The sequence below is a fragment of the Phacochoerus africanus genome, chromosome 1 (genome assembly GCF_016906955.1).
Source record: "Phacochoerus africanus isolate WHEZ1 chromosome 1, ROS_Pafr_v1, whole genome shotgun sequence".
NCBI lineage: Eukaryota > Metazoa > Chordata > Mammalia > Artiodactyla > Suidae > Phacochoerus > Phacochoerus africanus.
Genome location: NC_062544.1, coordinates 38,535,781 through 38,562,885, shown reverse-complemented (window position 1 = coordinate 38,562,885; position 27,105 = coordinate 38,535,781).

The window sequence follows — 27,105 nt, the reverse complement described above, 5'->3', positions numbered from 1 at the left end:
CATGTTGTATGATCCTTTTAATATATCGTTGGATTCAGTTTGCTGATATGTTTTGAATATTTTTGCATCTGTGTTCATCAGTGACATTGGCCTGTAATTTTATTTCTTTGTGGTATCCTTTCTGGTTTTGGTGTCAGGGTGATGGTGGCCTCATAGGATGAGCTTGGGAGTGTTCCTTCTTCTGCAAATTTTTGGAAGTGTTTCAGAAGAATAGGTGTTAACTTTGCTCTGAATGTTTGATAGAATTTGCCTATGAAGACATCTGGTCCTGGACTTTTGTTTTTTGGACGTTTTTAAATCATAGCTTAAATTTCAGTATTAGTGATTGGTCTTTTCACATTTTCTGTTTGTTCCTAGTTCAGTTTGGGAAGGTTTTCACTTTGTGAGAATTTGTCCATTTCTTCTAGAGTGTCCATTTTATTGGCATATAGTTGCTTTTAGTAGTCTCTTATGATCCTTTGTGTTTCTGTAGCATCAATTGTAACTTCTCCTTTTTCACTTCTAATTTTATTGATTTGAGACCTTCTCAAAAGGTTATATTTTTTAATCCACAACATTAAAAAAAGAACTCCAGTGCAACTCTAGTTTTCCCTAAAAGAGAACAATGACCTGATTTTTTTGGTACTATTATGCACAAGGTTATGTAGGTCTCTTTTATAACATCTCTGCAAAAACTGGAAAGGAAAACATCCTGATGGTTAGTAACTGAGTTTACATTCTGGCTTCACTTCTTAAGCTGCTTGGCAGTGTTTTAGAGACCTCATCTCTAAAATAAGAATAATAACTGGGTCATTTATATCTCAAATAAGGCAGTGGCACAAAAGCAAACTTATAAGTTACTGTACATATATACATATTTATTGCAATTGTTGTTTTCATATTTTTACAGCCCCCACTAATTGCTTATAATATTCTAAGATCTATAGGGTGGGCATAGATGATCTAGGCATCAAATCATTTCACAAAAAACATATTATGGATTCTCTATTAATTGCAAGCAGCATGGATGAGAAATCCCTGGAACCCAAGAATTTGATATTATCAAAGAAGCATTCCCATTTTCTTTTTTCTCCATTTCTATTTTTTATCCTTTCTTTCTCATTTGCTTAAAAAATGCCCCCATCCACAAATCCTCTTTATCAAGACTCAGCATTCACCTGACTTTATGACTTTTAATGAGACCTACTGACCAAAGACCATCAGAAATATATCTGTAGTCAAAAATATTAAATCTAATAATACGGAAGCATGTATACCATGGATAACTATGGTTATCTCTTAAGGGGAGTTACAGAAAGAACTTAATAGGTTTTGAGGATTAGAGTTAGCCAGAGGGTGGTCTTGGTGGGGACTGATCAGAATTTGGAAAGTAGGTGAGCCTGTGGTCTTATCTTGGAATATGGCATCTGAACGAGATGCTGTTAAAGCATAGTTCATCTTACATGCCACAGTTTAGTATAATTTATCTACTTTGTGAGTCACAATATAATTCTGCAAGCTTTGAATTCTATTTCAGTTCTTGGCTTCCCTTTCTGGTCACTCTTCAGCCTGAACTGAAGGAGAGGCCACAATCTTGGGGATATGCTCCATCAATATGCTGTTGCCCTGAGCCTGCTGATCAGAAGGTTGTTCAGAGAATGTTGTCTGTTTCCTTAGCTGCACGATGAGCTGTTGGATCATCCAATATAGCAGTATTTACAACTCTGGAAACCATATTCTTGGCACTTGCGAAACAGGCAAAACTATGGTAAGGATTATTATTAAAGTTCAAAGCATGCTTGTTTCAATAATCTATTTAGATATTCCATTAAATTGGATATGGATTATTTATCCTTGCCAGTGTCTAAATAGTTAGTCCTCCCTCCGATGGTTTGTTACGAATAAGTTTCTTGAGAGTACCATAATTAAAAATGGAGCCATCTACTAACAATGTATAGTTTTCAACCAGCAGAGAGGCAAGAAGACAGTCAAGGGGATATGGAACAAAACTATGCAAAGCACACAGGTTGTTCCTGCCTCTGGAGTGGTTTGATTTGGCAGGTATTAGATGGAAGCTGTCTATCTCATATGGCCTTCAGTTTTGGGACTGAAAAGCCCTGGACATCATCACTCAGTCACGGGTGACGTTTCTTGCCAGTATCAGTGATATTTGTTAGTTAATTACTTCCTCGTGATATCAGTAATCCAGGAACCAGGGCATATTCTTTTACTGAGGTTCTTTTGGTGTTTCTTCTAGAAGATTCAGTTCTTGATCTTAAGTTTATGTCAGCAACTTTTAGGTGAATATGAGGATACCCTTTTGGATGATATGATTGAAGGGCTCTGGTTAACTTATTATAATAGCTACCAGTGTTAGTGTGAGGGGTGTGGAATTCTGTATTGAGCAACAATACATAATTGCTTTCATAAGGGCTTAGTCAAGGGTTTTCCTAGATTTAGTATATGAAATGGAAGAATCTTGACAAATCTCCAGGCCTTTCAATTTGTTCCTCAAAGTACACCATGGATATTACCAGTTAACAAGCATACTCTAACGTAGAGGCAAAACATACTTCGTACACAGTTATTGCATCAATCTTTTTTATGGCAGAACCTGTAGCATATGGAAGTTCCTGAGCCAGGGATTGAATCCAAGCCTCAACTGTGACCTGTGTGCCTCAGGTGCGGCATCGCCAGATCCTTTAACCCACTGCCCTGGTCCTGGGAAGTGAACCTGTGCCTTCGCAGCAACCTGAGCTGCTGCAGTTGGATTCTTAACCCACTGCACCGCAGTGAGAACTCCCTGTATCAATATTTTATATGAACATGAGTATACTTCTGTGTTAAAAACTTTTAGTGATTGAAACATTTATAATAACTCATTTCACCTGTATATAGTTAACCTGAACTTCTCTTTTGAGAAATATTTCTCTCTCTCTCTCTCTCTCTTTTTTTTTGTCTTTTTGTCTTTTTAGGCCTGCACCTGTGGCACATGGAGGTTCCCAGGCTAGGGGTTATATCAGAACGCCGGCCTATACCACAGCCACAGCAATGCCAGATCCAAGCCACATCTGCGACCTATGCCACAGCTCATGGCAATGCTGGATCCTTGACCCACTGAATAAGGCTAGGGGTTGAACCCGCATTCTCGTGGATACTAGTCGGATTCATTTCTGCTGTGCCACAAAGGGAACTCTCTCTGTTTAGATTACCATTGATGAGTCTACTCTTGTTTTGATTGAAAAATACCAACATTTATGTGACATTTTTTGAACAGAGAACCCATAGCTTGATCCTAATAGTTTAAAAGCTAACTTCTAGTTCTGTTTCTTTCTTCCTTAATTGCAAGTCAACACTCAATGTTTGTTATTTGCTGCCCAAGTGACAGTTTTAGCAGAAGGTGAAATTTCATTCCTATGATAGCATTAAACCATTAAATAAGTTTAGTTTCATCCTGGCATTTGTTTGAGAATGGGAAACTATCATTGGATGGCAGGCTCATGTCTGTCTAAGTTATCTTCTAATTAATCTGACATCAGCTTTCTGAGGTGCTGTTTCTCTACACCACTGGTCTTTCAGTTTTTATTGTGCCTCTGTTAGCAAAACATTTTGAAATAATCTCTCTAAAATGTGTGTATATCTTTTTTTTCCAAATTGTATACATGTACTACTGTCATTCTGTATGTTAAGTATTAAAAAAGTCTAGTTTCTAATTTTGAGCTAAAAATAGAAATCCTATTAATTTAAAACATATTTTCTGGGGTATATAATCCCACTTGGGAAAGCATAGTCTTATGTTTCTCATTCTTAAGAATTTTCCTGCTCTCGCGTTTCTTCCGGATGCAGCTCACATCCATATTTTAACACCATGGAGCAGTAACTCTCACCTGAGGGGAGAATCTGCGAGGAGATGCCTGAGAAGCATAATTTGAAAAAGGCCTGTCCGTGATCTGGCTGCAAGTCCCCCTGCACTGCTATACTCGCCACCCTAGCCACCCAGTCTCATGAAGTTGTTGACTGTAGCAACGACTTGTTTTGTTTTGCAAGTAGAATCATTTTTAAAATATGCTGGGAGAATCCATGACTTAAGGGATTTTATGGTGAATATCATTTTGTGATATAAATAGCTATCTGCTTTTAGGGATAAAAATCCAGATTTCCATATGCCGTTGGCCTAAAAAGTTTCTCTAGCATGAAAATATTAGGTGATGGTGGAGACCTGATCACCAGAGACTCAGAAACTTTCATTGTGTCAGTTAGAATGGCTGATTGAAGTTGATATTCTGATAATTCAGACCAAAGTTTTTGTTTCGTTTGTTCATTTTGAAAAATTGAAGTATAGTTGCTGTGCAATATTATATAATTATAGTTGTGTATAATATAGTGGTTCACAATTTTTGAGGGTTATACTCCACTGATGGTTATTATAAAATATTGGCTATGTTCCCTGGGTTGTACAGTGTATCCTTGCAGCTTATTATTATTATTATTTTTTTTTTTGCCATTTCTTGGGCCGCTCCCCGCTGCATATGGAGATTCCCAGGCTAGGGGTCAAATCGGAGCTATAGTCGCCGGCCTACGCCAGAGCCACAGCAATGCGGGATCCGAGCCGCGTCTGCAACCTACACCACAGCTCACGGCAACGCTGGATCGTTAACCCACTGAGCAAGGGCAGGGATCAAACCCGCAACCTCATGGTTCCTAGTCGGCTTTGTTAACCACTGCGCCACGACGGGAACTCCTGCAGCTTATTTTATACATAATACCTTGTACCTCTTCCTTCCCTATCCCTATACTGCCCCTCCTCCTTCCTCTCCCCACTGGTGACCACTAGTTTGTTCTCTAGATCTATGAGTCTGCTTCCTTTTTATTATATTAGTTGTATTTTTTAAGATTCTACTTAAATATATATACATATAAAATATATGTTATATATAACATATATACATATAAAATATATGTTATATATAACATATATACATATAAAATGTTATACACACACACGCACATACATACCACATCCATTTTATATATATGTGCATGTCATGTCTTCTTTATCCATTCATCTATTGATGGACACTTAAGTTGCTTCCATATCTTGGCAATTATAAATAGTGCTTCTAGGAGCAGGAGGGTGCATTTATCTTTTCAAATTAGTGCTTTTGTTTGAAATATAAGTGGATGAATTGTTTAAAAAAATGCCTAATCTGTGCTTCTTTTCTTGACTGTGGTCTCTGCAACCTGAGCAGTATTTCTGAGAGAATATTGTAACAATAATCCCAAGAAGAAGCCCTGAAAAAAGGTTCTGTGGTCAAATAAATTTGGGGAATACTTCCTTCTTGTCCTTTGTTTTGAAGAGCCACCAGATATTAGAGATTATGAGATGTCTCTTAGAAGAGAAGACTTTGAACTTAGTTTAGCCCAGTGTTGCCTAAATTTCTTCAGCAGGGAATCCTTTGTATATACAAATTTTTTTTGTTTAGTATAGAACTGGTGTTCTTTGAAATGCACTTTGGGAAATGCTCAAGTAAAATGCTATTTTTTTGTTTATTTATTTATTGCTATATCCACAAACACTGCAGTCAAAAGTCCCCATCAATAGTAGTGTGTCTGGGAAGGATCTAGCGTGGTTGAGACATGAAGAGTCCACTGTCACATCATAGTCCTGTGCTGCTGCTGCTCATGGTCAGAGGGAATTGCTAAGAAGACCTTCCAGGCCAACACTGGGTTTGCTAATAATTCAGCTTTATTCCAAAGAAAATAGCCACCTGGCACCTTGGAGGGGGCTGTTAGGGCCTCATGGTTTGTACAGAGCCTCTTTCTCCTGAGACCCATCCACGTTTTTGCTGTCTTTTATGGGGTTGGGGACAGACAGGGTAGAGCAACTTCTTCAAAGTAGAGAGGCAAGGACTGTGTCAGTGAGGGCACAAAAGAAAAAGTGGGCAAAGATGAGACTGGTTAGAGGGAAAGCCTTGAGCTCCCCCTAAAGGTACATATCTGGTCACCACTACTGTGGTAAGAAACTTGAGAACAAAATTTGTTTAGGTTTGCATGTTTTAGTTATTATTTGAAGTCCAGCTAATATTTTATTTAAAAAGTAAACAGAGTGTTTATCTTTTAATATTAGAGCTTATTTGCATATATATGTTATTTTACAATGGCAGTGTTTATGCAATAGCTATGAACCAGTCAGCATCTTGGATCCTTTTTGGGTAAGAAATAGTCACATATGGTCAGGGCAGAAAACCAAACTGTAAATACTGCGTTTCACCTAAACATAAGCTTTTTTAAAGCTAATGTGGCTTTTATAGTCTTCAGATGGAAAATCCTATCTTCCTTCCCCAAATTGAGCCACAGAAGAATTATCCTGTTTATTGACCTCTATTTGGGAAATGGCAGGTCCTTCTCTTACATGTTATGATATTAAGAGATGCTTTACCATTAGAATGCCTGTAATTCCTTTAAGATCATTTTAGAACTATGGCTGTTCTAACTTTGTACCCAAATGCATTGTTCTCTGTTTTACAATGTTCATGAGGAAGGTGGGCTGAACCCAAAGAACTAGTCCCTGCTTCTGTCCAACCCTTCCCACACTGTGATTTGGAGAAGGTTCTTTAACTTCTCTGGGCATTAGAGTTTTATACATTTGTAATGAGATGCTGTAATATCCCAAGTTGGACCCAGCTATCATTTGTGCTAATGGAAAGATAGTTCTACATGGGTAGTAAGTTGAAGCACATTTATCCCCAGCTCTTGGGGAAGGAGCCAAGTGAGAGGCAAAGTCCCAATATAATCAGGGCACATCTTAGAGATTCACCTTTCTCAGAGATTTAGGAGGAGGCAATATTATTTTTACATTAAAGCGAAGACAGTTTTGCTTGAGAGCAACTTAAAAAAACATGAATTTTCATCAAAAAACATTAGAATGAATTTTGAAGCTTCCAACAGGCCCTCAGGGTATTCATTCACTTCTTTTTATAGTTAGGGGTTATTTCAAAAGAATGGCTTGAGAAGCACTGACCTGGACCTGCAGAGCCTGAGAATAATACCAGTGGAGCCTGGGAGTTGATTTTTCACATTATCACCCCATCATCTTCCTCAGGTTCCCTCTGGGTCAGGTGTTCACCTACCCTATATACTGAGGGTGGTCACATGGCTCACACAGTTACTGCGTGCCAGGCACCTTGCCAAGCCCTTTACATACATTACTTCATTTAATCTCCTCAAGAGTTAAATAAATCATTAATTATGAACTAATAATCCCATTTTACAGATGAGAAAGCCAAGACACAGGGATTTTAAGTCATTTACCCACTCAGGAGGTGCCAGAATCAGAAACTGAATGCTTGGTCTGTTCAGCTGCTAGTGTGCCTGTACTCTGCCAACCGTGTGGGTGAGCTGGTGAGGCTGCCCCCTAGAGGTGAGGATATGGGAGTGCAGGAAAACGAGTAGAATTAGAGACACTCACCCCTCTCAGGGACTGAATTTGAGGGGCTGGAGCATTATCAGCCATGGTACATCACGAGTGCATTATCAATATGCCTTTTCAGAATCTAGGAAATTTTTCTGTGCACAGTTGGACCCAAGTCTTATATTTCAAACTGATGTATCATTTTGTCTAATTGTGTGTGTGTGTGGGGGGCATATTAGCATAATACACACCAAAATTAAAATAAAATAGATCCCAGATAAATGAAGTGCCTAGAGGTTTTTAAATCTTTTGCTGCCAAGATAGTGTTGGCTGAAAAAAAAGAGCACAACCTAAAAGTTGAGAGTTATGTTTTATTCAGTGGACTTTCTGAGGACTTAAGCCCTGGACATGACATCTCAGATAACTCTTGAGAGACTGCTCCAAAGAGGCAGGGAGTAGGGGAGCCAGGAGATATTGGAGTTTTTACAACAAATACCAGTAGTTGGAACATGAAAAGATTACTGTTAATTAAAGAAAACCAGATATCTCAAGATAAGGAATTTAGTGCTTTTCTATGTAGGGAAGATGTAAAGTCTGGCCTCATTAAAATCATTCCTTTGATAGACACCTCAGCTACCTGAGCCAGTATCCTGTGTTTTCTCATCCTGAGTCTTCTTGGGGTGCACTGTCAGGGGGAGGCTGCATCAGATGACTGCTAGATGGCAGGCATCTTGTTCTCTCAGGGCTCAATGTGGGGAGATTGTAAAGTGATGGCTTGATGGCTGCAATATCCTTTGTTTACTGATATGGAAGGTAATTTTTAAATTCACAATAGAAAATAAGGAATGAAGACAATTTACTTCAACTTAAGGATCATATAGGAGACAGGATTAAGATGGCAGAATAGAAGGACTGGAACTCAACCTCTCTCCTAAAAGCAACAAAACTTACAACTAAAGACTGAGCAATCTTCCCCCATATGGACTGGAAACCTTAAAAAAGATACCCTACTCCAGAAGAAAAATAGGAGGCCACATCAAGAGGTAGGAGGGGTGATTTCACGATATAAACAACCCCATACCTCCTGGGTGGGAAGCTCCACAGACTGAAAACTAACTGGTTCACAGAGACTCACCTACAGGAGTGAGAATTGTGAGCCCCACATCAAACCCTCATGTGCGGGGATCCAGCACTGGGAGAAAGAGCCACTGGAGCATCTGGCATTGAAGGCCATTGGGGCTTCTGTGCAGGAGCTCCACGGGACTGGGGGAAACAGAGACCCCATTTTTAAAAGGCTCACACACACTTTCATGTGCACTGGGTCCCAGGGAATCTGGGTCAAACCTGACTGCAGTTCTTGGAGGACATCCTGGGAAAACAGGGGTGAATGTGGCTTGTTGTGAGGGAGGGACATTGAAGGCAAAGCTCTTGGGAATATTCAGCAGCAGTGCCTTTCTCTGGAGGTGGCCATTTTGGGAAAATCTGGCCCCACCCATCAGTCAGCACTGAGAAGCCCCAGGGCAAACAACAACCCAGGTGGGATCACAGCCCTGCCCCTCAGTAAACAGGATGCCTAAAGACCCCTCAGGCACACAGCTGCCTCTAATCCCACCCAGAGGCTAAGCCCCACCCACCAAAGGGATTAAAATCAGCTCCACCTTCCAGTGGGCAGGCATCAGCCCCTGCCATCAGGAAGCCTACAGCAAACCCCCATACTGACTTCAGCCTCTCTTACTTCTGGGGGCAGACACCAGAAGTAAGAGAGGCTACAACCCTGTTATCTGTAAAAAGGTCACCACACCAAAAACCTATAAAAATGAAAAGACAGAGAACTATAACTCAGATGAGGGAGAAAGGAAAACCCCCAGAAAATCAGCTAAGCCATGAGGAGATTCTCAGCCTCCAGGAAAAAGACTTTAGGTTGTTGATGCTGAAGATGATGCAAGACATTGGAAATAAACTGGAGGCAAAGATGGATAACTCACAGGAAACACTGACCAAAGAGATACAAGATATAAAACTTAAACAAGAAGAGATGCAAAATACAATCACTGAAATAAAAAATTCACTAGAAGCAGCCAACAGCAGAATACAGGAGGCAGAAGAACGAATAAGCAAGGTGGAGGACAGATTAGTGGAAATTATGGATGCAGAACAGAAAAGAGAAAAAAGACTGAAAAGAAATGAAGAGAGTCTCAGAGAACTCTGGGACAACGTGAAATGCACCAACATCCGTATTATAGGGGTGCCAGAAGGAGAAGAGAGAGAGAAGGGGACAAAAAATATTCCAAGAGATAAAAGCCGGAAACTTCCCTAACATGGGAAAGGAACCGCTCACTCAAATCCAGAAAGCACAATGAGTACCATATAAAATAAACCCAAGGAGGAACAACCCGAGACACATATTCATCAAACTGACCAAAATTAAAGACAAAGAGAAAATCTTGAAAGCAGCTAGGGAAAAGAAACAAGCAACATACAAGGGAACCCCAATAATGTTATCAGCAGATTTTTCAGCAGAAACTCTGCAGGCCAGAAGGGAGTGGCATGATATACTTTACGTGATGAAAGGAAAAAACCTCCAACCAAGATTAATCTACCCAGCAAGGCTCTCATTTAGATTTGAAGGAGAAAGCAAAACCTTCACAGATAAGCAAAAGCTGAGAGAATTGAGCAACACTAAACCAGCCTTACACCAGATACTAAAGGAACTTCTCTAGGCAGAAAAGAAAACACATCAACAGGAAACAAAAATTCCACAAATGACAAGGTTCACCAGTAAAGGTATATATACAGTAAAGATACGAAATCATCCATGCACAATTATACCACCAAAATCAGGAATCATGAGAAGAGGTGTGTACAAATGCAGGACACTGGAGATGAACTTGCAATTAAGTAAAGGAGCATATATATATGTGCATATGTGTGTGTATATATATCCTAGTTAACAGACTCTGCCTGGAAGGGGCGGGGAGAGTAGCATCATATGATATCACAGCTTCTTGCAGGGCTGACCCTCCGACAGTAGCTCTTTGTGGAACAGGCACCAAGGTTTGTTGGTATGTTAATGCATCATTTATTGAAACAATTCCCTTTGTTTAGTACTCTGTTGGTCTGATGAAGGAAAATTGTGAGAAATTTTACTTCCTTTAGAATTTTTGGTTCCTAATCTGGCTGTCCCTTTGCCTCGTTAAGTGTCTGTGAGTCAGGGTTTGAAATTACTTGGTTTATAAAGGGAGCTCAAGATGATGAGCTTAGTCAGTGTCATCTCATCTCCAAATCCTGCCTGTGGTTCTGGGAGGAAGAAGTTTAATGGGTTTTGGTTTCTTTAGAAAGCTTTTTTTGAAATTCATTTGGGTACAGAAATTTTATGGGTGCAATTAGATCCAGACACTACTTAATGGAGTTCTAGGCAGGATACATAGTGAATGATCCGTGCCTTATCCAACTCTCAGTTAAGCTTCTCAGATTCTCATTAGCCTTTAGAAAACCAGAATGACCCAAACTGTAATTAATCCTAAGTATAATGAGATACAAAGGCATATTTTTTCCTTTGATTTTTATTTCTCTTACCATCAAAGAATTTTAAACTATAGCCACAGTACTAAAATGTATGCATTTTGAATTGGCAAAGAGTAGAGAATCATGTGAAATCATCATCAGGTTGATAGATTAAAATATTTTTGTGAGAACTTTAAAAATGTCTATAGTAAAACTTTTCCATTTATCCTTGTGTCAGCTATTGCTTAGAGTCATTCAATATCGTAATCTACACTACCCTATTTCACTTTATAAAGGATTTTGTTTTTTTCATTTTAAGACCACCTGTGGCATATGGCAGTTCCAGGGCTAGGGATCAAATTCGAGCTGCAACTGTGGTCTATACCATAGCCACAGCAACACTGGATCTGAGCCACACCTGGCACCTTCAACCTATGCTACAGCTGTGGCAACACTGGATCCTTAACCCACTGAGTGAGGCCAGGGTTCAAACCCGCAACCTCACGGACATTATGTCGGGTCCTTAACCCACTAAAACACAATGGGAACTCCCTAAATGACTTTAAAATAACACAAATTATGTCCTATGACATTTACTGTAACACTAATATTATCATCCTCACTTTTTATTTGAGGATACCGAAATTTAGAAAAGATAAGCAACTTGCCTAACTTCATACAACAGTGGACATAGGGAAGAAAAATCACATATTTTAACAGTGACTGGGTTTTTCGACTAAACATTTGGTTTGCTGCTGTTTTGTTTTCAGTTTGGATTAATAGGCATATTGGTTGATACTTCTGTTTGATTGTCACATCTGATTTGATGTTTTTGATGGTCTTCCAGTTGGCCCTGGGCTCTGAAATAACTACCATTGCCAGGCAGCAAATGCAAATAAGTGTGGTGGGGTGGGTGTCAGAATAGGGAGTGGTGGTGGGGTGAAGGGAAGCTCATCGGTGGGGCTGAGTGTATTTAGCCACTCTACCCCATGTCCCTTGGGAAGGTCTGAGACTAGGGCCAAAAGCGGCCCTGACAGGGCCCTCCCTGAACCTCAGGGACGTGAGTTCGCAGAGAATGAGTCTCTGCGAGGGCGGACTGGGCAGGAGATGCCATGGGACCCTGCCCTTGAAGAGGGGGCTGGAAGACACTGCTTGAGCTGGAGCTTTAATAGGGAGTGGTGGGGACTGTGGCAGATTGGAGAGAATACACACCTTGAAAGAGATTGCTTTATTTTATCTCCATTGGGTGTGATGGCCTGGCATTGCCAAATCTCTGAAATTTTAAAAATATTATTTGACTCATTTAAATTTTTATTTAGGTATTGAAATATATTCGATACAAAACATTGTATAAATGTAAGGTGTATATGTTAACTTGATGCATTTCTATCATAATACGATTGCCATCATAGTGATAATTAGCACCTTATCATGTTACATGATTATGATTCCTTTTTAGAGGTTGGAATACTGAAGTTCTAGTCTCTTAGCAAGTTCGATTATAATACGGCATTGTTCTTTATATTTTCTGTGCTGTGTATTAAATCTCTAGGACTTATTTACTACTCATTGAAAATCTGTTGCACGCCAAGTGCATATATCTCTTAGATCCTATTTTCATTTCTTTGGGTATATACCCAGAAATAGAATTGCTGGATCTAAATATCTAAAAATTTTTAAGATGAGTCAGAGATCGATTTTATGTAAAATCTCTTTAAGTGTTGGTAAATAGAAACATTCTTTTTCTTCTAAACTCTGTAAGCTAAACAAAGCACATCTATTTGGTCAATTCAGCTGATGATTTCCAGTTTGTGACATGGGCTTGTTTGTTTATTTTTCTTTTGATGTCCACATGGAGGATGAGTGTGGGAAGAAGGGAGGGTCATCATTTACTTCCACTGTAGGTGCTTATTCGCTTCTTCTTCTTCTTTTTTTTTTTTGTCTTTTTAGGGCCACGCCCGCAGCACATGGAGGTTCTCAGGCTAGGGGTCCAATCAGAGCTGTAGCTGCTGGCCTACACCAGAGCAACAGCAACACGGGATCTGAGCTGCCTCTGCGATTTACACCACAACTTACACCAAGGCCAGATCCTTAACCCACTGAGTGAGGCCAGTGATCGAACCCACATCCTCATGGATGCTAGTCTGGTTCGTTCACTGCTGACCCATGATGGGAACTCCATAGATGCTTATTCTTCCTGAAGCCAGGAAGCCTGGGAAAAGCTGAGGACATCCACTGGGGGGTTCCAGGCTGCTTTAGTGTGGGCTCTTTGGGGACTACCCTCTTCGTGGAGAACTGTCTGAAATGAGGGAGACTGCTTATAATTAGGAGTCGACCACCAAGCACCCACTCTTTGATCATTGCCTACAGGCCAGTACTTGGCTGGGTACATAGTTTAATATCCTTTCTGCTTTTCCTATATTTCTTTTATTTCCTTGCCTCTCCTTGGAGAATTCTACTTTCAGCTGATAATAAAACTGAAATCAGAGCCATTTGCAAACTTTTCAGACAAAAAGCCTCTAGAAGAGGGCAAGTTCTTATTTCAAACTAATTTTCTGTGTGTGATACATGGATTTTATTTATCCAGTTTCCTTTCCCTGAAAACCCAGAAAATTGAAAACTGATTTGATTGAATTTTCCCAGATGCAGTCAGATTTGTATTTCGTGTGAGCTTGCTTTGAAGTTTTTGAATTTTTAGCAAATTGGGCAGTAAGTGACCATGTCCCTGTTATTTGCCCCCTGCAAAAGGAAGTGCAATTCTGAGATTTTTCTTTATTATAAAATTCAGATCTTCTCTGTGTGTCTAATAAAATTTCATCTAGTTTAACATGTACTGAGATCAAGAGTTTCTTTTACTGTATAAGTGTAAGGATTTGAACATTCTTGATCCTTGGAGGTGTGACAGAAAGACAACAAAAGCATGCATTAAGAAGATTCAGAAACTCCACAATTAAAAGCTATTATTTGCTGAGCACTTACTATTTGCCAGCCACTGTGCTAAGTACTTTACAGTCATCTTCAGTATCTCATTTAACCATTAATCCATATATAAGTCTTGCTTTCTTTTGTATCGCAATGTGGGTTTATTGATTTTTTTTAAGAAAAAGGAATTACACTTGGCATAAAATATTACGCCAGTTTCAGGTATACAATGTAGTGATATCACACTCAAGTACATTATGAAATGATCATCATGACAAGTGTGGTAAGGGTCACCATAAAAATTGTTACAGTATTATTGACTGTATTCCTTATGTCATATATTATATCCCTGTGATTTACTTATTTTATAGTTGGAAGTTTAATCTGTCTTTTAATCTACTTGATCTGTTTTGCCCAATATCCTACCTCACTCCCTTCTGGGAACGACCAGTTTGCTCTCTATAACTCTGTTTCTATGGTGTTTTGTTTGTATGTTTTGGTTTTTAGATTCCATGTGCAAGAGAGATCATATGGTATTTGTCTTTCTCTATCCAACTTATTTCACTTACCATAATATCCTCTACATACATTGATCCGTGTTGTCACAAATGGCATAATTTAATTTTTTTATGGATGACTGGTATTACATTGTGTGTGTGTGTAAACATGTCACATCTTCTATATTCATTCATCTATCAGTAGACACTTAGGTGCTTCCATGTCCTGGGTATTGTAAATAATGCTGCAGTGAACACTGGGGTGCATATATCTTTTCTACTTAGTGTTTTTGTTTTCTTTGGGTAAATAACCAGAAACAGATCTGCTGGATCATATGGTAGTTCTATTTTTAATTTTTTGAGACATTTCCATAATGTTTTTTCTAGTGGCTGCACCAGTTTACATTCTCACCAACAATGCGCAAGTGTTCCCCTTTCTCCACATCCTTGCCATCACTTGTTATTTCTTGTCTTTTTGATAACTATTCTGACAGGTATGAGATGATAACTTATTATAGTTTTGATTTGTATTTCTCTGATGGTTGGTGATGGTGAGCTTCTTTTCACATGCCTGTAAACCATCTGTATGTCTTTTTTTGAGAAATGTCTATTTAGGTCCTTTACCCATTTTTAATTGGATTTTTTTATATTGAGTAGTGTGATTTCTTTATATAATTTGGCTTTTAACCCCTTATCAGAGATATCATTTACAAATATTTTCTACCACTCAGTTGTGGCTTTTTCATTTCATTGATGGCTTCCTTTGCTGTGCAAAAGCTTTTTTGTTTGATGTAGTCCCAAATTGTTTATTTTTGCTTTTATTGCTCTTGCCAGAGGTGACAGATCCAAAAAAAATATTGCTAAGACCAATGTCAAAGAGCTTACTGCCTGTTTTTTTCTAGGGTTTCTGTGGTTCAGCCTTACATTTATGTCTTTAATCTGTTTTGAATTTATTTTTGTGTGTAGTGTGAGAAAATGGCCTAGTTTTATTCTTTTATTAAAAAGTCTGTCTTTTCAGAGTTCCCATCATGGCTCAGTGGTTAACGAATCCGACTAGGAACCATGAGGTTGAGGGTTTGATCCCTGGCCTTGCTCAGTGGGTTGAGGATCTGTCGTTTCTGTGAGCTATGGTGTAGGTTGCAGACTCGGCCTGGATCCTGTGTTGTTGTTGCTGTGGTGTAGGCCGGCAGCTGCAGCTCCGATTGGACCCCTAGCCTGAGAACCTCCATATGCCATGGGTGTGGCCCTGGAAAAAGCAAAAAGACAAAAAAAAAAAGGCTGTCTTTTCACCATTTGCATTCTTGCCTCCTTTGTTGAAGATTAATTGACCATGTAAGCAAGAGTTTATTTTTGGGCTTTCTATGTGCCAGTGCAGGGCCATATTGTTTTGATTACTGCAGCTTTATCGTGTAGTTTGAAATTAGGGAAAAATGATGCCTCCAGTTTTGTTCTCCTTTCTCAAGATTGCTTTTGCTGTTTGGTATCTTTTGTGCTTCCATACAAATTTTAGGGTTATTCTAGTTGTGTGAAAAATGCCATTGGTATTCTAATAGGGATTGCTTTGATTCTATGGATTGCTGTGGGTCTTCCCCATTTTATTTTATTTTAATTAATTAAAATTTTTATGGCCACACCTGTGGCATATGGAAGCTGCTGGGCCAGGGATTGAATTGAGCTGCAGCTGGATCCTTTAACCCACTTTGCCAGGCTGGGGATTGAACCCACACCTCCACAGTGACTCCAGTCACTGCAGCTAGGTTCTTAACCCACTTTGCAATAATGGGAACTGCAGTAGTCCCATTTTGAAGATGAAAAAACTCTGTCTCAGAAAGGTTCAGTACCTTCCCCAAGGTCCTGTGGCTAGTGAATGGTGGAACTGTGATTCAAATTCAGGTTTTTTTTTTTTTTTTTTTTTTTTTGCTTTTTAGGGCCGCCCTCGCAGCATGTGGAGGTTCCCTGGCTAGGGGTCTAATTGGAGCTATAGCTTCCAGCCTATGCCACAGCCACAGCAATGCCGGATCTGAGCTGCATCTGCAACCTACGTCACAGCTCATGGCAACGCTGGATCCTCAACCCACTGAGTGAGGCCAGGGATCGAACCTGCAATCTCATGGTTCCTAGTTGGATTTGTTTCCACTGTGCCATGATGGGAACTCCAAATTCAGGCTTTTTTTGATCCTCAAGTGTCACCATGTTGTATAATATTGTCTTCGAAAAAGGATTATATCCACTGCTTTAGAAGCCATGCAACAGAATAAGTCAGGCCAACTGAACTAGTTGAAGTGAGGGAGAACTAGGTGAATTGAAGATTACTTTGTGCGATTAAAATGATGTTAGACATTTAGCAGACAAAGCAGGGGCACACTGGTCATAATTAGCAGGGCATTCAATGCTGCATATTTCCTAGAATGAGTGGAAAAATAGGTTTTGGAAAGGCTAGCATGGTCAAAAAACTCATCTTATTTGACTAGTGATGTATTAGTGTATAATATGTGAGAGCATCATACCTTCAGCAGCTTTGACACTGATGTTGAATGACCATTGGAGAAAGCAATGTCAAGTTTTGTGTTAAAAGTGGAATATTGGCTTAGGTCATGTTTTTCATGAATTAACGCCTACTTTGTGTTTCGGTATATGAATTCTCCTTAATGTATCTATCCAGCTTCCTATTCACAGATACTGAGAATTCAGTATCTACATATTTTGGTCTGCAATATATTGTTGTCATAACTAAACTTCCTGGTAGACTGTGCACAGCTTAGTTTTGAAAAAAAATTTTAAAGTCAAATTGAGCTGGTCCTAACCTGACAGTCACGTTTGGAAATGTTTGTTTTCATGCATGTCTAAGCAAAGTCTGAATCCAATTTGCCAGTAGTATCTCTGTGATCTTGAGGAAATTATCTAAACTTCCTATACCTTTTAATTGTAGAATAGGGTTAATAATACCACATATTTCCTAGATTGTGAGGATTATGTTGTAAAGTATCATAATTTGAAGCATAGTAGGTGCTCAGTAAATATTAGGTATTACTATTATTATTGAGTCTGGGGTATATTTTAACTTTGTATATAATTTATGAATATTTAAACATTAAATTACATTTTATGAATATTTAATATATATTTTTATACACAGACACACACACTTGCACATGAAACGATTTCATGCTGGGTATCTTCTTCTTTTTAAATTAATGGGTGGATAGCCTCTTATTAGCTAATCTAGACTTCCCCAAATTTAAACAGCTTATTAAACAATGATTTTTAAACCTTCCATTTGTATATTCAAATTTCCAAATTTGAACTTGAAAATTAAAATTGTTTGTTTTGTTTTTCCTTAATCCCATTTAACGAGAAAATGGCCATGTAGGTAGTATTTTGTTTGGTCTGTAACATTGTAATATGAAACAATTCATTTATATGTCAATTTTACTGAAAATACAATAAACCATAGTCCCTTGGAATAGTACTGAAAAAGCAAGTGTTAGATTTGGCTCTGTGAGTCAGTGGGTGCTTTTATTTTGAAAGCTGAGTTGCATTAAATTGTGGATCTGTAACAGAAATGGTGACCTATCCTAATAATTTTTGCATCAAGAGGCAATGTGAAAATATTTTCCAGTGAAAATTTTGCCAGGAGGATATATAAGCTACCCTTGGAAAAAATGCATCCATTTTACAATGATTCCTTGATGGTCTAAGGTATGCCATGCACCCTTCTAGGCATGGGGGATGCATAAGTGACCAAAACAAATCCTGCTTCATGGACTGACATTTCAGGGAGGGAGACAGGAAAACATTTATGTGATATTAGACAATAAACTAGATGCGATATAAAAATAAAGCATATAAGTAAACAGGTTTTACACTGGAGATGGTGGTCAAGAAAGGTCCTTTCGAGAGGGCAGCATTAAAACAGAGGCCTGAATGATGTGGAGCTGTGAGCTGTGCAGATGTTTGGGGTGTGGGCATCCCAGGAATGGGCACAGTCATGGTCAAAGTGGTGAGTGGGGGTTTCGCAGCTCCAGTATCCCATTGCAGGGTGTCTGCCACTGTGTTTGGAACACTATCTCTGCAGTAGCCCACTGCTTCTGTCAGGGCGGCAACTGGATATTCCCTGTGGAGTGAGGTGACTGTGGGCATGTGGGTGGCTGGTAACTCTACCAGGCAGGCACTCTTGGATTTGCAATATTGGGACCCTTGGTGACTGTCCCTCCTTTGCTTAGTCAATTCTTGATAGTGCCTCTTTTAATTCACTATTTCTTTTCCAGGCTCACAATGATCATCTTTCTAGGTCCTCAGCAGTTCATACCTAAGTTGCAACCTAACACATTTATTTGCAGTTCCCTGCTCTTCTGAGGATGGGCCTTGTGAGGAAGTTCATTCTGTTTTCTGTTTTCCTACTTTGTCTTCTGGAGCCACAAAGAACAAATTTTTAAAAAATTAAATTTTTTTTTAACACAACAGTTCAAGTATTTGCAGATAGCTATCATATAATCCCTTTTAGCATTTTGTTTTCCAGGCTGAATCTCTCAGTTCTCTCAATAGCTTGTTTATGAGATGGTTTCCACCTTCCTTATTTCTTTGTTGCCCATTTTTTTGCACACTTTTGAGTGTCAAAATTCTTTAAAAATTTGGTGCGTAGAACTGAATATATATTCTGGTTATGCTCTGGTTATCTCAGGATGAAAGCACTAAAACCTCCTGTGATCCGAGTAGTATACTTCCTTGATCTTTGCACTATACTTTTAGTCACTGAAGCCAAACCCTGCCTTAGCATCTATGACCTAATATTAATTCATATATAGCTTGTAAGCAGATAAGGCTTAACAAAGAGACAGATGTAAATTAAATATACATAGCTATGTGTCTTTAGGCAAATTATGTTCAACTTCTGAGTCCAGATTTTCCCAATTATAAAATTATACACATAATCTATTTCTCACTTGGTTGTTGTAACAAGATCATACATTAAAAAATGTGAGACTTTCAGGTGGGTTTTGGCAAAGTTATTAGCTCCTTTCTATTTACACCATTCTTAATTTTACATGCATTGTTCGCCTATTCATTCTTTAGGGTCAAGCTCTACTGTCAGTTAGTGTAGGAAAAGAACAATGATAAAAACCATTCTACCCTTTCAGGTTATGTGTGTACAGTGACCCCTATAGAAGGTACACTTGGCACATAGTAGGCCCTCAATAAATGCATATTTGTTGGATGATTTTGGTGGAATTTGATTTCCGATAGGACGGATAGATGGCTTGGGTTGGCTGGTGAGCCAATGGATGGATGGTCTTTTCATTTTCCTGTTTGTAGACTTGCTTGTTGGGAGAGTTGCTTATCATTCTCATAATTATGAAGGCTTGGCAAGATGATATGACATATGTCATTAGTGAATTATAAATAGAAGGGTTACTGCTCACAGGGTTGTTAATTCGGCTTGGCTGCTAGAGAGCCATTTATTGTCTTGGAATGGATAATTTGTTAAATGACACATAAAAAAGTTGAAAGAATTAATATTCCTCTCCAAAGAGCAGTTTGCTCCATTTTTTTCCCCCATTCAGGCTAAATATTTGTTCGGTGCCTTGGGATCCTTATGAGAGAGGAGACATAAAATAACAATATAAGCATCTCCTTTATTTTCTTATTTAGAGCTAGAAGACCTGAGGAAGGAAGGTAATATTCAGAATGGATGCTGGCACTCTTAGAGGAATTCCTGCAGAGAATAGAAGCTTGCCAGCCTGAATATTAGAAATCACAGATGACATGTACAGCATTGGGAAAATACCTGAATCTGTACAGAACCCTGACAGATACATGACAGCTAACCATGATGCTCTTTTATAATCAAGAACATTAAGTGTGCCTGCCAGTGTGAATTTTAATCCTGGTCCCTGGAATACTGTAATTCTTCCAGCTTGGTAGGATATAGTTTGTAACATCGAGTGCTGAATTCCTCTCATCAGAATAAGGGATTCTTGTGCCTTTGTGTCTGTTCTTACATCTGCAGGTATACAGTGCATCTGAGACTGTTCAGTTCACAAAGAGCAAGACTCTGTGTATCTGCAGTTTTCTCAGACCTGTCCTGACTGTTTACTGGCAAGGGAAAACTTTAGTTGAAATTAAAACACTAGCTTCACAGAAATTCTCAGTCAAAAGTCTCAGGATTAACAAGCCCTCTGACTCCTGGGTGGGCAGAAATCTGGGCACCCTAAAAAGGCAAATTTTTACAATAATAGAATACAGAGCCTACAACATTAACTGGGAGTGTCAGACTTGGGAGACTCAGGCAATGAATATACATGAAAGCCAACACCCTGAGATCCAAAGGGAGGCTTGATGCAAATTATAACTGATATGGTCTGTTTACCAGTGTGGGTATTTAATGAATCAACCATGCAGTGCTCACCCACTCAGCTGTTTTAATATTTTGCTTGTCTGCCGTGAAAATCTCGTCTATGAGCTCATGAAGGAATAATCTGTGAAGCTTCACCATCAAATGGATTTTTCTCCAGGAATGTTCAGCGATGACTCTTACTGCCTTTTATTTTTATCAGTTCTCAGTCTAGTGATGGCCTTTGGTAATAAGTGCGGTTTACAAGGACAATGCTCCTGGGCCCAGAGATCCTTAGGTAACATCATGGTGACCACTTATTCCAGTCCCCAAATAGGACACATGGTCTGATGAATGAGGGTTATGTGGTTATTTGGTTTCCATGGAATAAAACTACCCTGGAAACAGGAGCTGGAAATCATTGGCTTGGAGAAGCTGAGAGTGCTAGCTTTCTTTAGCATCTCACAGAATGTGTGTTGCTGATCATATCAAATTGGACCAGTGGGCACCCAACCAGTATCTCCCCCTGGAATGTTCATCATCCTTGTGCTCCCTTTCTTCTTTGGTTCCTGGGCCAGGCTGCATGAATGAGGAGCAAGCAGCACAGAGCTAACCCCACCACCTAGGTTCACCCACATGCTAAATCCTGCCTCTCCAGCCACATCCCTCTGACCATTTCTCCAATTTGACATCCCTTTAACGAATAGCTATCTGGACACCAATCAAGAAGTACATACAAGCCTCAAATCAAGGTTTTTCAACTTTGGTACAGTAATTGATGGAGAAAGAAACATAATCAAAAGAGGAATATTGAAGAATGAGATCGATAAAGGTAGATAAGAGAAGGCCATGCAGATGAAGGCATTGCTGTGTACAGACAAAGCTTCCTTTGGGACAGGCTTTGTAGTCAGACACCATATCTCTCAGAAGTGGTGGCAGCATTTGACTCATTCTCAATTACAGGCATCCCTGATTTTTATGCCAAAAGACACTTTCTCCAGTGTGCTGCAGGAAGGCCAGATGGCCTTGTCACTGCTAATCAGTGGATCACAGGGCTCTGGAGAGCATGCTGGGGACTCTGGCCTAGCTAATTAACACAAGCTTCAAGTCAGAGGCAAGAATTAAGCAATCAGCTCCTTTCTCTAATTTTTATACATTTTGGAAGTGAGCCCATGATTAGCTTGGTCTAAAAAGCCTCAAAATAGAAAAAAAAAAAATATCACTTGGGCTAAGCAAGGAATGATAGGAAAATACCCCATGAACTTGGAAAGAGAATTTAAATGAAATGTCTAATTTGGCCATGATAAATAAAACTAGATAGAGTTACATCCATAGTACTTTTTTGTAGGCAGAGTGTTTACTTCTATTGATGGAAGTTGTTTACAGTTTTCAGGGTTAGGTGAATTCTAGTGGCCTCTGATTAAATTGCGATTCGATATTTGATACCATACTTGATGAAAATAAAGCCACTATTAATCAAGTAGATCTTTTAAAAGATGTAAAGATGATTTTTAATTTTTCGGAAATAGAGTGCTTTGTAGACATCTCTCCTTTTCTTTCAGTCATTTTTTGTGTTTATTTCCCTACACACAGCCTCTAATAGAGTGAATGACACATAGTAAATACTTAGAAATGTTTGTTGAGAAAAATGAATGAATGGAAGATTCAGACTCTGGCATTATTTCTCTTGTGGTTATTACATGAGACACTATTGAACTGTTTGTTAATTTCTTTGCTGAACACATAATTGCCGAATCCTGTTATGGGCCTGATTTATAGGTTCTGGAGATAGAGCAGTGAATAAATCAGACAAAAGTCCTTATCCTTTGGTAGCTGACAGGCGACTGTTTTCAGTGAGAATGAGTCTTTGTTTTTGCGAAAATTATTGATACTGATATGCCATTTCTTTTAATAGCAGATATTTCTTCCAGTTGGTTAGCAAGGTGGTAGTTAATTGCAAAACCCAGCAACTTTTTGGACTTATCACTCAAGCGTTTGCATTTTCCTCATTTTCTTATCCCCTTGTTTTCCCTCGATTACCTTATGTTATAGGGAAGAGCTGTTTGCAGGAGGGGAGCTGCTTCTGTTTCCCAGGTCAGCGTTCCTTTCAGTGAGGCCAGTGGGTGGAGAGCAGTGAGACAATGTACGTCTGTTACTATAGCATTTATCACCTCTGCTGGCCTGGAAAGTCAGCTGGTGAGGAAAAATAGGTTTGCAATATCTAAACGTCTCTCTGGTGTACATGCTCAAACTAACTCTTGTTTGATACCTACCTCCAAATCTTTCCTTTATCCTGCAGCCTTTGTCTGTAGCACAACTTTCTGACAAAAGTCCTCCAAGGTTTTTTTCTCAAAGTGGTGTAAACTCTAGGCTTGTGATGTTCTGTATAGTAGCCATGAACTACGTGCAGCTCTTGGACACTTTAAATATGTTAGGTGTCACTGAAGTACAAAATTTTACATTTTATTTGATTTAATTAATTTTCGGCTTTGGAACTGTTTTGTGAATGTTTGGAACCACATGGTATCTATGTGAACCTGGTTTTCCAACTATTAAATTTATGAAATTTTAAAAAAAATTTGTGAAATCTAAATACACATCCAGTACTTCCAATGCAAATTTAGTGTCCAAATTGAGATGCACTCTGAGTGATCAGTACAAACCAGATTTTAAGACTTAGTACAAAAACAGGTAAATTATCCCATGTATACCTTTAAAATATTGATTACATGTTGGAATGATGATATTTTATTTTATTATTTATTTATTTAGGGCCACACTTGCAGTGTATGGAAATTCCCAGGCCTAGGGTCTAAGCGGAGCTGTAGCTGCCGGCCTGTGCCACAGCCACAGCCACAGCCACATGGGATCTGAGCTGCATCTGTGACCTTCACCATAACTCATGGCAATGCCAGATCCTTAACCAACTGAGCAGGGCCATGGCTTGAACCCGCATCCTCATGGATACTGGTTGGGTTTGTTACTGCTGAGTCACCACAGGAACCCTGGAATGATGATATTTTAGATATATTGTATTAAATAAAATACATTCAAAATAAATTTCTCTCTCTTTTTTTCTCTTTATAAATGAGTCAAGCTGAAAATTTAAAACTGCATTAAGATGCTTGTATCATATTTCACTGTGATAGTATTGCTGTACACCAAGAGTAGTTCTTCCTCTAATTACCATTTATCTGTGTTTTCTTCATTATTAAGTTGTTGCTCTAAGATGCAAGTCACTACCCCGGAGCAGCCAGGAGTCGCCTGCATAGTTAAAAACTTCACTGAGGTTTTAACTTTATTTTGTTAAAATCCCCATAAAGGGAGTTCCTGTCGTGGCGCAGTGGTTAATGAATCCGATTAGGAACCATGAGATTGCGGGTTCGGTCCCTGCCCTTGCTCAGTGGGTTAACGATCCGGCGTTGCCGTGAGCTGTGGTGTAGGCTGCAGACGCGGCTCGGATCCCGCGTTGCTGTGGCTCTGGCGTAGGCCGGTGGCTACAGCTCCGATTCAACCCCTAGCCTGGGAACCTCCATATGCCATAGGAGCGGCCCAATAAATGGCAAAAAGACATAAAAAACCCCCCAAAAACCAAACAAAACCCATAAGGTCTTCCTTGTCTTACCAGTGAGAAGAATTCTACCCACTGTCTCTCTTTCCTCTCCTTCATTTCGTCCTCCTCTTCTCCCTATATTCTTCCCACATCTACTGACCTGCACAGTTTCTCTTGAGGTAAATTATTTAACTCATGTTATTTCTACTGCCTAACTTTGACATCTGTTGCTCCTCCTGTATATCATACACTTCTCCTATGAAATCCCCCCTCCCTGGGCCTGATCAATACAGGCGACATAATTAATTTGACATTGATACAATACTGAATACTAGCTAATGTTTCCAAAGGGAATAGCATAATTAAAATACCAATTAAAATGAATTAAAATGTTGCTGTGCGTGTTCTAAAATATTAATAAATGAATTTTTCTTCTTTGATCAGAGGTGCGACTGTAGTAAGCAAGCTGGAAGTGGGGAAAACATGGGTGTCAAAAGTGGATTTACCATCATAGGCAAATGAACGCAACAACGGTGAAGCAACTAATAGGAATAAACAAATGAAGGTGAAGAGCTATTTTGGGGCAGAAACGGAACATCTTGAATTGGGCACATCTGTTTTGAAGTGCTGGCAGACATGGGGTCAAGTACAAATGGAAGCCTAGAGCTGTGCTGTCTGATATGGTAGCCACCAGCCATCGTATTTAAATTTAAATCATGTGCCAGTGGTCATATGTGACTAGTAATGACCACATTGGATGGCACAGATGGGGACACTTCCATCATCACAGAGAGCACTACTGAACAGGGCTAGCATGGGGGCTGGTTGTGGTTGGAGAGGTTGGAGGTCACTGACATAGAGATGATAGCTGAAATTGGGGACAAGATAAAGTTACTGAGGTGGAGAGGGTTTAATGAGAGAAGAGACTAGGACCTAACCTAGGAAAACTTCCGTTTTAACAGAGTAAGCAGAATATATGAAACACTATATTACTTTTCTTGTTTTGCACAAATATGGAAAGGGGAATTTATTGTGTAGATTGTGAAGCTCCTGATAAATAATGGCTATTGTACCACAGGGGACATCATATGCAAAATACAGTTTTGTGAAAGACACATTTATTACCAACTGTGGCTTTTTGAACCAAAGCAAAATATTTAGAATGTGATATTAGATCATTTCTGCAAAGGAATGAGTGAGATGGTTGGGAATTGTTTTTTTCTAATCACTTCATATGCATTCAGATTTAGAGTTTAGCTAATTAACATGTTCAATAGAATCTCTTTCAAGTACAGTTTGCTTTCAGTTTGGATTTTGAAATAAGTTCTTGTAGTGTAGGTGTTCTATTCTTTTGGTTAAAGTAAGAACCTTATTCTTCAGGTGCCAGACCTGAGGTAGGCAGAATCTCTGGTGTCTGTGGAAGTTCCAGAGCCTGGCTGGAATTCTTGTCTAGACCAGGGCTACTCCATTTCTCTAGAGATGGGGTCTTTGGAAGACTTGAGGAGAGTGAAAATAGTGGTGATGTTTTCCTTAGATGTGTCCACGCCCTTGAATTCATGCATTGGTTCATAAAGCTGGACAAATGTATGATTGAAAATGTATTTATGCTTCATTTTAACATGAAGCACAAAGTTTGGGAGTAGATATGATAAAAGTGCAAATATTCTAAAATGGCTAGTTTGACAATTAAGATGTCTTTTGAAAGATCCTTGGCTGTGTGGCCAAGAGAATTATGTCATGCAGAACTAAGGGGGTACAATGGATATCAAAGGAGACTTAAGTGGAACTATTCAGTGTGGGCCTTTGGTATTTTTAATGTAATTGTTAGCAAATATTTATCTCATTTTTATTTAGTATAGCTAATGGTGAGCTACTCTTTCTGAGAGTAAATTAGGGTTTTATCTGAAATTTAAGATGACTTGTACTCAGAAATATGTTAAAAACATCAGAAATAAGAAGATGCTTCCCCTGACCCCCAAAACTGTTAACTTACTGTTGCTTCCTGTCTCTTCTTCATTGCTATTCTTCCCATCCAGCAGAAACATACACTCATCTCCTCAAAGGACTGACCTTGCATATACCTGTATTGACACACTTGCCATTGAGTTTGACTCCCTTGCTAGACTTTGAGCCCCTGTTGATTATGGCGACACCTCATTTATCTGTGTTCTAGTCATCTGCCAGAGAGCCTGGATTGCAAGAGGCTCTCAATAATTTATTCATTGATTCCTTGCCTCATTCCACAAAATATTTGAGACAGCTAATAATATTTGTTGAATTGTGTTAATATGTTTCTATTTTTTTTTGATAAACAAAACATGCATCCACTTCTATAAGTTTGCTGGTTCTGCCATAGCAAAATGCCACAGACCCAGGTGGCTTAAACAATAGAAGTTAATTTTTTCATGGTCCTGGAGATTAGAAGTCCAAGATCAAGGTGTCAGCAGAATTTATATGTACTGAGGCCTCCCTCCTTGGCTTGCAGGTAGCTCTCTCCTTTCCGTATCCTCATGTGACCTTTCCTTTGCATACGTGGGTCCCTGATGGTCAGATTTCCTCATCCTTTAAGGACACTAGTCGGGTTGGATTAGCGCCCATCCTGAGAGCCTTACTTTAGCTTAATCACTTTTCTCAGGGCCCACTCTCCAAATATGTTATAGTGGAAGGTATTAAGGATTAGGATTCAACATGCGAATTTTGGGTGAGAGGGATACAATTTAGCCTGTAACACGGTTTTATCCAGATGTTGTACTGAGATGTTATAAACAAAGTGAAAAGAAACAAGCTAGATGTGGCCCTGGGCTGTGTTCTTTAGCTCAGGGTTTTATCTGATGGGAAATTATTTCTGCCCATCCTCATTTTATCTCAGAGAATCAGATGGTTTGTTTCAGAGACTGAAGAAATAGGC